Source organism: Arachis hypogaea, chromosome 11 (genome assembly GCF_003086295.3).
Source record: "Arachis hypogaea cultivar Tifrunner chromosome 11, arahy.Tifrunner.gnm2.J5K5, whole genome shotgun sequence".
NCBI classification, from domain to species: Eukaryota; Viridiplantae; Streptophyta; class Magnoliopsida; order Fabales; family Fabaceae; genus Arachis; species Arachis hypogaea.
The window spans coordinates 68250021-68261135 of NC_092046.1; the positions used below are offsets into that span (position 1 = coordinate 68250021).

The 11115-nt window shown below is 36.3% G+C and overlaps 1 non-coding gene across 1 annotated transcript; it reads left to right on the plus strand.

The window, feature by feature from the left end:
* Positions 1 to 623: 623 nt before the first annotated feature.
* Positions 624 to 731, plus strand: LOC112724417 (small nucleolar RNA R71). Its single transcript, XR_003163580.1, has one exon. It is a non-coding gene; the product is annotated as a small nucleolar RNA R71 (small nucleolar RNA).
* The last annotated feature ends 10384 nt before the right edge of the window (positions 732 to 11115 follow it).

An 11115-nucleotide genomic window follows, 5' to 3' on the forward strand; every position in this document is an offset into this window, starting at 1 on the left:
TGGTTTTGCTGTCTGTTGTTGTTGTTCCACCTCTGATTTCCATTGTTGTCTCTGCCTCCTCTATTGTAGTTGTCCCTCCATCCTTGGTTGGAATTATCTCTCCACCCCTGGTTGGAGTTGTCTTGCCAACCTTGATTATGGTTTCCACTTTGGTTGTAATTGGCGCCTTGTTGATTGTATCCTTGATTCGGGCGGTCATAAAAATTATGAGTAGCTGCCAAGGTGTTGTCTTCTTGTTGGAGTTGCGGACACTCATCAGTGTAATGAGTGTAATCAGCACATATTCCGTGTACTCTTTGAGGAACCAACTGTTGACTTTGTTGTGGTGAGGGAGGCTGAGGTTGTTGTTAATTTAGCTGTATCTGCTTCAGTAGGTTGGTCATCTCACATATAGCCTGTGTAAAAGCAGTAGTCTCACTACTAGAAGAAACCTCTGAAACAGCCTTGGGGTGGTTGTTCCTATTCCTGTGATTCCGAGTGGACTCAGCTAGGTCGCTGATCAGTTGCCACACTTCATCTACGGTCTTGTACTTTTTCAGAGAACCATTACTTGCACCATCCAATGTGGTCTTATCCCGAGGCTTCATGCCTTGAGTGAAGTAGCTGATCAACACCAACTTGTCAATCATGTGATGGGGGCATGTGTCCAGAAGATTCTTGAAGCACTCCCAATACTCATAAAGAGTCTCTGATTCGCCTTGAATAATGCAAGAGATCTCTTTTCTTAGTCTATCTGTAACTTCAGCTGGAAAGTATTTTTCCAAGAATTCTCTCCTGAACGTATCCCAGTTAGTAACGGTCGCTTCAGGTTGAGTGTAGTACCACTCCCTCGCCTTTCCCTCAAAAGAAAACGGGAAGGCAGTTAGCAGGATAGAAGTTTCATCTGTATCGTGATGCTTAACAGTAGAGCAGGCTGTCTGAAAATCCCTGAGGTGGTTGATAGGCTCCTGAGCAGGTAAGCCATAAAACTTGGGCATCAAGTTGATTAGCGCAGTCTTAAGTTCAAAATCTGCAGCCAGATTTGGGTGACGCACTTGATACGGTTGCAGAGTAAAGTCTGGGGCTCCAGCTTCCTGGAGAGTAATCCTCCTGGGCTCTGCCCTAAACCCTATACGTAAATCAACTGAATTAGTAGAAAAGGAGCTTGTTTCTTCCTCAGATGGCTGATGACATGTCATCATGTCATGTTTTTCTATGCTTTTTCATACAAGAAATTGATAATTAGTGCTTAAATATTGCATTCTTTTGTGCTTAAATGGTATATTTCTTTGATCTTTTGATTTGATAAACTTTGTAGGAAATAAGAAGAAAAAGAAGCAAAAAGCACAAAATAAGTTAAAAAGGAGAAAAAAAGAGTTTTGGAGCACACTTTAATGCCTTAGGCCACGCTTTTAAAAGCGTGGTCCATGACCATGAATGCAAAAAACAAGGGCCAGCATTCACTTAAGTAACTGAGCGTTACTTTAAAACTTAAAGATGAGCGCTCAATTGGAATTTTTTAACTTTTTTGGGCTTTTTCTTAGCCTTGTGACAGCATGACCATGCCTCCTTCAAAGGACCATAACTTGAGCTACAAATATCCAATTAATGTGCTTCTAGTTGCGTTGGAAAGCTGACATTCAGAGCTTTCGAACGATATATAGCAATTGAAAGCGCAAGTGAAAGGCATCTTTAAAGCCCAAAAACCAACCAAATATGAACTCACCATGGTTCGAAGAGGGGGTCACCAAGAAAAGCAAGCCTAAGTACTTAAATTGGGGCACCCAAGGTTCGAAATGGGGAATAAGAGGAAGCAAAAAAAGGGTGCTTCATTTTATTGTTTCACTGAGCGCTATGCTTCAAAGAAAATTGGCACAAATGGGATGGCCAAGGTTCGAAGAGGGGCACGCATGCAAGCAAAGGGGCGCTCAGTTCACTCTCTTAACTGAGCGCTATACACTATGGGCAAAGCTCAAACAAGGCCAGCGCTCACTAAATGAGCACTCCGTTCACTAATTTTACTTTTTCGGGCATGGCCCATGAAGAAAAGCAAAGCTTGCACCAAGGAGCATGTGTAGCGCTAAGTTATCTTTCTTAACTGAGCGCTACACCAAGAAGCAAGGCTCGAGGCTTGACACAAGGGGGCTAGTGAGCGCTACGTTACCTTTTCTCATTCAGCGCTCCACTGGAGCTAGCACCCTTGGTCATTTTCAATCAAGTGGCATCTTGGATCCAATTTTACACAGACCCAAGTCACCAAATGCATCCTGATCCACTTGAATCAAGCTAACACCAACCGGACCCATCTTTCTTCAAATCCAAATCAAGCAAAGCCCACATCATCACTCAAAGGTACAAGAACAAGCTAGAATTAGGATTTTCATTTAATTGTAATTTGTTTTTAATTTCAATTTCATTTTCATTTTGTAAAGCCTATATAAAGGCATCAATTCCATTTTATAGGGAGGCTGGCTCCAATAGGGAGCAAGTAGAATAGAGAGCTCTTTTTAGTTTTCCCTTTTTTTTTTGAATTTGAAGAATTGGAGATTAAATCTGATTTTTGCTTTCTGGTTCTCATTATAACTCTTCTGCAACTTCTACTTTCTTTCTGATTGTGATTTTGGAACTCTGATTGGAGAATTCTTCTGGATCTCTCCATCGTTGAGTTTCCTTTTGATCCCTTTGTTTCTGTTTTCATGAATTTGAAGATCTAATCTCAATTATTCCTGTTTTACTTCTTTTGCAATTTTTAAATTCTATTTTAGTTCTTCTGTAATTCCTTTCATCTTACATTTCTCGGGTTCACTGCAATTTATATTTTCTTGCTCAGTTTTAAATCCTAGCACCCAAATCCCTTTATTCTTCAAGCAATTTAAGATTTCCAGCAATTTAGATTCAGCAATTTAAGTTTTTTGCACTTTAAGTTTCAGTCATTTACTTTTCTTGTAATTTAAGTTTCAAATATTTTACTTTTTTGTTCATTAAGTTACTTGTAATTTATCTTTTCTGCACTTTACTTTTACTGCAATTTACCTTCTGCATTTTAAATTCCTTGCAATTTCTTTTATGTTACTCAATTTAACTCAATTCACTAATGTTAGCTTAACTAAACTAATCACCCACTAAAGTTGCTTGATCCATCAATCCCTGGGGGGTCGACCTCACTCTAAGTGAGTTTTACTACTTGATGCGATCCGGTACACTTGCCGATGAGTTTTGGTGTTGGAATTTCGTTTTCAACCCATCAAGTTTTTGGCGCCGTTGCCGGGGATTGAGTTAGATCAACAATGATTAAGTGGGTAAGAAGTATAGATCAAGCATTTTCTTTGTTTTTGTTCTCTGATTTAAGTTGATAGCAAGGTGTTTGAGTTATTTCCTCACTAAGAAATTCTTCTCTGTGAGATGAATTTCAAATTTCATTGGTGTTGTGTTCTATAAAATTCAAATAGAGTTCAACTCATCTTATGATCAAACAAATTTTATGGGATATTACCCACCATCACCAATCTCTAATGGTAGCTAGGAATATCACCAAGAAAATACAAATTCTAAGCACTCCAATCCATGGAGATTTGCTTCAGAGACACAAGATGAGCAAGAGAATCATATGGGATATTTCCCTCCACCAACAAATGATGCAAGTCATGATTATAATGGTGGCTGGGAAGGAAATTCTAATGCTCTATATGATATTCATCCAAATATATCATCACTTGACCATGCTTCAACAGAAAGCCCCTTTCAAAACTTACTACCCACACAAACTTCCATGAACTAAAGGCTCTCAAAGCTTGAGTCCATAATCAAAAGACATTGGGAGAAGACAAAGAAACTCTGAAAAGAACAAGAGAACTCCCTCAAAAACATGGAAGTGCGGGTAGGCCAATTTTTGAATGCAAAGAAGGAGGAAATGGAAAAATAAGAACACAAGGTCCCTGTGTCAAGTGAAATTGCAAAAAAGGAAGAGGTGGTGAAAATATTGGAACCTGAAACTGCACTTGAGATGACAAGAGAACCTGAACACTCACAACCTCCTCAAACTCCCCTGGACCAAAAAGTCTCAACAACTGAATCTGTGATTAAAAGATATGAAGAGGAGATGAAGAGATGTTGGGAAGATTAACAAACCTCCTCCATGAAAGATTTATTAAGTCAAATGTTGAGTGCAAAAAAAGGAGTGGAGGAGCAAGAAAGTGAGGAAGACACTCAAGAGAAGTCACAATCAATTGAAGCATAAAAGTGCATAGGGGAAGGGCTCATTGAACCACCGATTCAGAAGGCTCTGGATGAAGATAAAACTCCAATAATCACACAGCAACCAAGTCTTGAATCCAAAGAAGTGAAGGGAACTAGCAAGAGCACCAATTATGTCCCTAATCCAGCAAGCAAGCTCAATCAAGCTATTTACAAAAGGAAGCTTGCTAAGGAGAGGCCAAGACAAGGGACAATAGCTGAATCTTCTCCCCCCTTGAGGTCATTCCTTATAACAAACTGGAAGAAGAGGAAGAAAGTGAAGAACATGTCAACCGTAGGTAATATTTCTTTCCTTTGCTTTGTTCATTTTCTCTGTCTGCTTTGTTTAAATTTCAATAAATTGGCATATGATTACATTCTAAGTTTGGTGTTGCCCTGCCACAATTTGTTTTCAATCTTTCTGGATGATTACATCAAAAAAATGAAAGTGTCACACTAAGATTCTAAGTTTGTGTGCCACTTAATTCTCTATGCAATTCATTAAGCAACACCACTTGTCTGCATAATCATAATGCCCTTTGTAGTGTTATCTTTCTTTTAGTTAGACAAGTTTAGTTTTCTCTTTGTTTTAGTCATTTCCTTGTTTTTAATGCTTGCTTTTATTAACTGTTTTTGTTAATACATCACCAAGAAATTCTTATTCATGACAGATTCTTGGCTTGGTGATTGTACTTAACATATAACAGTTCCCTTTGCTTGGTTTTAATTCAAATAAATTGAGATAGGATTGCATTCTAAATTTGGTGTTGCTATGCAACAAAATTTGCTTCCAACTTTTACTGGATACTTGCATCAATTTCAAGTGTAAGTGTCACACTAATATCATGCTCACCTTCTTATGTTTGCAATCAAAATGTCTCTGTCTCTTGTGCCTTGATTGTTATCTTTAATTTTGCTTTCTTAAAACACATGTGCTACTAATATTTCATTATGTAAGACATTCATGATCCATCTTAGCCCCATAGCCATTATTCTAATTGTTGCTTTAGGATGAGCAAGCATTCTGAGTATTGGTATGGGAAGAAGGAAGAATAGAAGGAAAAGGACAACAGTAGAGAAGATGAATTACAAGGTTGTAAAGTTCCTTTTCCTTTCCTTTGTTTCCAGCACTTTAAATTGCATGATTGTCTTCATCTTCTCTGTTTACATGTGTGTATGAATAAGCATAGCCTACATCTTGATTTGTAAGATGTTGCCATGCCATTATAACTACCAACTTGAGTTTTGTAAAGTTCAAAGCAGTAAAGTATCATGATCATAAACAAACAAGGAATTAAAGAAGAAATTAGCATGTGCATACAAGTTTTGGAAAGCTAGTATGATTACTTGTTGCTCAATTGCATTGGATTTTATTTAATTGAAGTTTTCATATAGGACACTTTGTGAAATCTTTTGAAATCATGAAAACCTTGAAGAAGCAATTGTAAATTAAGAAAAGCAAAAGGGAAAGAATGAGAAAGCTGAAGGCTCTGAGTACCAATGACAATTCCATTGTTAAGTACTTGTGGTGTTTATGTATCAAGCAAAATGATTGAAAACAAAACACTTAGAGTCAAGGTTAGGCTCAAGTGCAAATGCACTGCCTCAAAGCTCAAGGCTCTGAGCATCAATGATTAGAGAGTAAAGAAAAGAAACAAATGAGCTTAATGAAGTCCTCTAAATTAAATGCTTGTGGTGCTTATGTATCAAGTGCTAATACTTGAAAACAAAGCATTTAGAGTCGTAGCTTTGTTATCAACTCATGGGGCAAAGCACCCAAAAGGAGAAGCTAATAAGAAAATGAAAAGCTTGTTTCAAGGAAGAAATATAAGGAAAAGATTTCAAAAAATGAGCTAGATAGAAGCATCAATCATTTACATTTCTTTTGTGATTGTAGCATGCATAGAAAACTAGCTTACCATGAACGTTAACTTGCTATTCTCCTCACCTTGGACTGTCAATCTTTATTACATGATTATTTTCTTGCTTGGGGACAAGCAAGGTTTAAGTTTGGTGTTGTGATAACATGTCATCATGTCATATTTTTCTATGCTTTTTCATACAAGAAATTGATAATTAGTGCTTAAATATTGCATTCTTTTGTGCTTAAATGGTATATTTCTTTGATCTTTTGATTTGATAAAATTTGTAGGAAATAAGAAGAAAAAGAAGCAAAAAGCACAAAATAAGTTAAAAAGGAGAAAAAAAGAGTTTTGGAGCACACTTTGAAGTTGGAGCACACTTTAATGCCTTAGGCCACGCTTTTAAAAGCGTGGCCCATGACCATGAATGCAAGTAACTGAGCGCTACTTTAAAACTTAAAGATGAGCGCTCAATTGGAATTTTTTAACTTTTTCGGGCTTTTTCTTAGCCTTGTGACAACATGACCATGCCTCCTTCAAAGGATCATAACTTGAGCTACAAATGTTTAATTGATGTGCTTCCAGTTGCGTTGGAAAGATGACATTTAGAGCTTTTCAACGATATATAGCAATACATATTTGGTGTGAAATTGAAGCACAAGTGAAAGGCATCTTTAAAGCCCAAAAACCAACCAAATATGAACTCACCATGGTTCGAAGAGGGGGTCACCAAGAAAAGCAAGGCAAAGCACTTAAATTGGGGCACCCAAGGTTCGAAATGAGAAACAAGAGGAAACAAAGAAAGGGCACTGCATTTTGTTGTTTCACTGAGTGCTATGCTTCAAAGGAAATTGGCACAAATGGGATGACCAAGGTTTGAAGAGGGGCACGCATGCAAGCAAAGGGGTTTAGTTCACTCTCTTAACTGTGTGCTATTGATGAGCGGATAATTTATACGCTTTTTGACATTATTTTTAGTATGTTTTTTGTAGGATCTAGTTACTTTTAGGGATGTTTTCATTAGTTTTTATGTTAAATTCACATTTCTGGACTTTACTATGAGTTTGTGTGTTTTTCTGTGATTTCAGGTATTTTCTGGCTGAAATTGAGGGACTTGAGCAAAAATCAGATTCAGAGGTTGAAGAAGGACTGCTGATGCTGTTGGATTCTGACCTCCCTACACTCAAAGTGGATTTTTTGGAGCTACAGAACTCAAAATGGCGCGCTTCCAATTGCGTTGGAAAGTAGACATCAAGGGCTTTCCCGCAGTATATAATAGTTCATACTTTGGGCGAGTTTAGATGACGCAAAAGGGCGTTGAACGCCAGTTCCACGCTGCAGTCTAGAGTTAAACGCTAGAAACACGTCATGAACCAGAGTTGAACGCCAAAAACACGTTACAAACTGGCGTTCAACTCCAAGAATGACCTCTACACGTGTAAACTTCAAGCTCAGCCCAAGCACACACCAAGTGGGCCCCGGAAGTGGATTTATGCATCAATTACTTACTTCTGTAAACCCTAGTAGCTAGTTTAAGTATAAATAGGACTTTTTACTATTGTATTTACATCTTTTGATCATTTTTAGATCTCTAGACCTCCATGGGAGGCTGGCCACTCGGCCATGCTTACCCTATATTCACTTATGTATTTTTCAACGGTAGAGTTTCTACACTCCATAGATTAAGGTGTGGAGCTCTGCTGTTCCTCATGATTTAATGCAAAGTACTACTGTTTTCTATTCAATTCAACTTATTCCGCTTCTAAGATATCCATTCGCACCCAAGAACATGATGAATGTGATGATTATGTGACGCTCATCATCATTCTCACTTATGAACGCGTGCTTGACAAACACTTCCATTCTACATGCAACGAAGCTAGAATGAGTATCTCTTAGATATCTAATACAGGGGACCAAGTCCGAGTTATTAGTATCTTCGTGGTATAAGTTAGAACCCATGGATGGCCATTCCTGAGATCCGGAAAGTCTAAACCTTGTCTGTGGTATTCCGAGTAGGATCTGGGAAGGGATGGCTGTGACGAACTTCAAACTCGCGAGTGCTGGGCGTAGTGACACACGCAAAAGGATAGTAAATCCTATTCCAGTATGATTGAGAACCTCCAGATGATTAGCCATGCCGTGACAGAGCATTTGGACCATTTTCACAGAGAGGATGGGATGTAGCCATTGACAACGGTGATGCCCTTGCAGAAAGCTTGCCATGGAAAGAAGTAAGACTGATTGGATGAAGACAGCGGGAAAGTAGAGATTCAGAGGAACGAAAGCATCTCGATACTCTTATCTGAAATTCTCACCAATGAATTACATAAGTATTATTGTTTTTATTTTCTATTTATTTATTATTATTCGAAAACTCCATAACCATTTGATATCCGCCTGACTAAGATTTACAAGATAACCATAGCTTACTTCATACCAACAATCTCCGTGGGATCGACCCTTACTCACGTAAGGCTTTATTACTTGGACGACCCAGTGCACTTGCTGGTTAGTTGTGCGAAGTTGTGAAGTTATGCTTGGACCATGGTATTGTGCACCAGTTATTGGCGCCATTGCCAGGGAGAGAACGAACAACAATTTTTACAACCTAATCTGAGTAACAATTTCGCATGTATCAAGTTTTTGGCGCCGTTGCCGAGGATTGTTCGAGTTTGGACAACTGACGGTTCGTCTTGTTGCTCAGATTGGGTAATTTTCTTCTTATTTTATTTTCAAAAAGTTTTCAAAAAAATTTTTCAAAAATATTTTCTTCTTTTTTGTTTTTCCCAAAAAAAATATTTTCAAAAATATATATATATATTTTCTTCAGAATTTTTAAGAATGAATTCTAGAGTTTCATGAAGCATGTAGAATCCTGGCTGGCTGTAAAGCCATGTCCAAATTCCTTTGGACTGAGGATTCAACTAATCACTTCAATGCATGTAATAGCATACTAAAGCTTGGCTGGCTATTAAGCCATGTCTAACCCTCAGATTGGAGCTTTAGACTAAAGAGCGCAAGATTCCTGGAATTCATATTAAAAATTTTGGAATCCTTATTTTTCTTTCTCACATTAATTTTTGAAAAAAAATACAAAAAAAAATTATAAAATCATAAAAATAAAAAATTTTTTATGTTTCTTGTTTGAGTCTTGAGTCAGATTTTAAGTTTGGTGTCAATTGCATATTCATCTTGCATTTTTCAAAAAAAATCATGCATTCATAGTGTTCTTCATGATCTTCAAGTTGTTCTTGGCCAGTATTCTTGTTTGATCTTCATATTTTCTTGTTTTGTGTCTTTTCTTGTTTTTCATATGCATTCTTGCATTCATAGTGTCTATACATGAAAGATTTCTAAGTTTGGTGTCTTGCATATTTTTTTTGCATTGAAAATTTTTCAAAAGTATGTTCTTGATGTTCATCATGATCTTCAAAGTGTTCTTGGTGTTCATCTTGACATTCATAGCATTCTTGCATGCATTCATTGTTTTGATCCATAACTTTCATGCATTGAGTCTTTTTCATGTTTTTCTCTTTCATCATTGAAAATTCAAAAATAAAAAAAATAATAAATATCTTTCCCTTTTTCACTCATAAATTTCGAAAATTTGGATTGACTTTTTCAAAAATTTTTAAAATCTAGTTGTTCTTATGAGTCAAATCAAATTTTCAATTTAAAAATCTTATCTTTTTTAAAATCTTTTTCAAAAATCAAATCTTTTTCATTTTTCTTATTTATTTTCGAAAATTTTAAAAATATTTTTCAAAAATCTTTTCTTAATTTTATCTTATAATTTTCGAAAATATTCTCAGTAATTAATGTTTTGATTCAAAAATTTCAAGTTTGTTACTTGCTTGTCAAGAAAGATTCAAACTTTAAGTTCTAGAATCATATCTTGTGATTTCTTGTGAGTCAAGTCATTAATTATAATTTTAAAAATCAAATCTTTTTCAAAACTAATTCTAATCATATCTTTCTATCATATCTTTTTTTTAAAATCTTATCTTTTTAAAAAATTTGATTTTCAAATATCTTTTCTAACTTCTTATCTTCTTATCTTTTCAAAATTGATTTTCAAATCTTTTTCAACTAACTAATTGACTTTTTGTTTGTTTCTTATCTTTTTCAAAACTACCTAACTAACTCTCTCTCTCTAATTTTCGAAAATATCTCCCTCTTTTTCAAAAATTCTTTTTAATTAACTAATTGTTTCAATTTTTAATTTTAACTTGATTTCATTCCTAATTTTCGAAAATCACTAAACCCTTTTCAAAATTTTATTTTCAAAAATCCTCTTTCTCTCTCATCTCCTTCTATTTATTTATTCATCTACTAACACTTCATCTCACACAAATTCGAACCTCCTCTTCCATCTGTGTTCGAATTTTCTCTTCTTCCCTTCTTTACATTACATTCTTTTCTTCTTCTACTCACACAGGGGAACCTCTATACCTGGGCAAAAAGGATCCCTATTATTATTATTTTTCTGTTCCCTCTTTTTCATATGATCAGGAGCAAGGACAAGAACATTCTTGTTGAAGCAGACCCTGAACTGGAAAGGACTCTGAAGAGGAAACTAAGAGAAGCTAAAATACAACAATCCAGAGATAACCTTACAGAAATTTTTGAACAAGAAGAGGATATGGCAGCCGAAAATAATAATAATGCAAGGAGGATGCTTGGTGACTTTACTGCACCTAATTCTAATTTACATGGAAGAAGCATCTCCATCCCTACCATTGGAGCAAACAATTTTGAGCTTAAACCTCAATTAGTTTCTCTAATGCAACAAAATTGCAAGTTTCATGGACTTCCATCTGAAGATCCTTTTTAGTTCTTAACTGAATTCTTGCAGATCTGTGATACTGTTAAGACTAATGGAGTAGATCCTGAAGTCTACAGGCTCATGCTTTTCCCTTTTGCTGTAAGAGACAGAGCTAGAGTATGGTTGGACTCTCAACCTAAGGATAGCCTGAACTTTTGGGATAAGCTGGTCACGGCTTTCTTAGCCAAGTTCTTCCCTCCTCAAAAGCTTAGT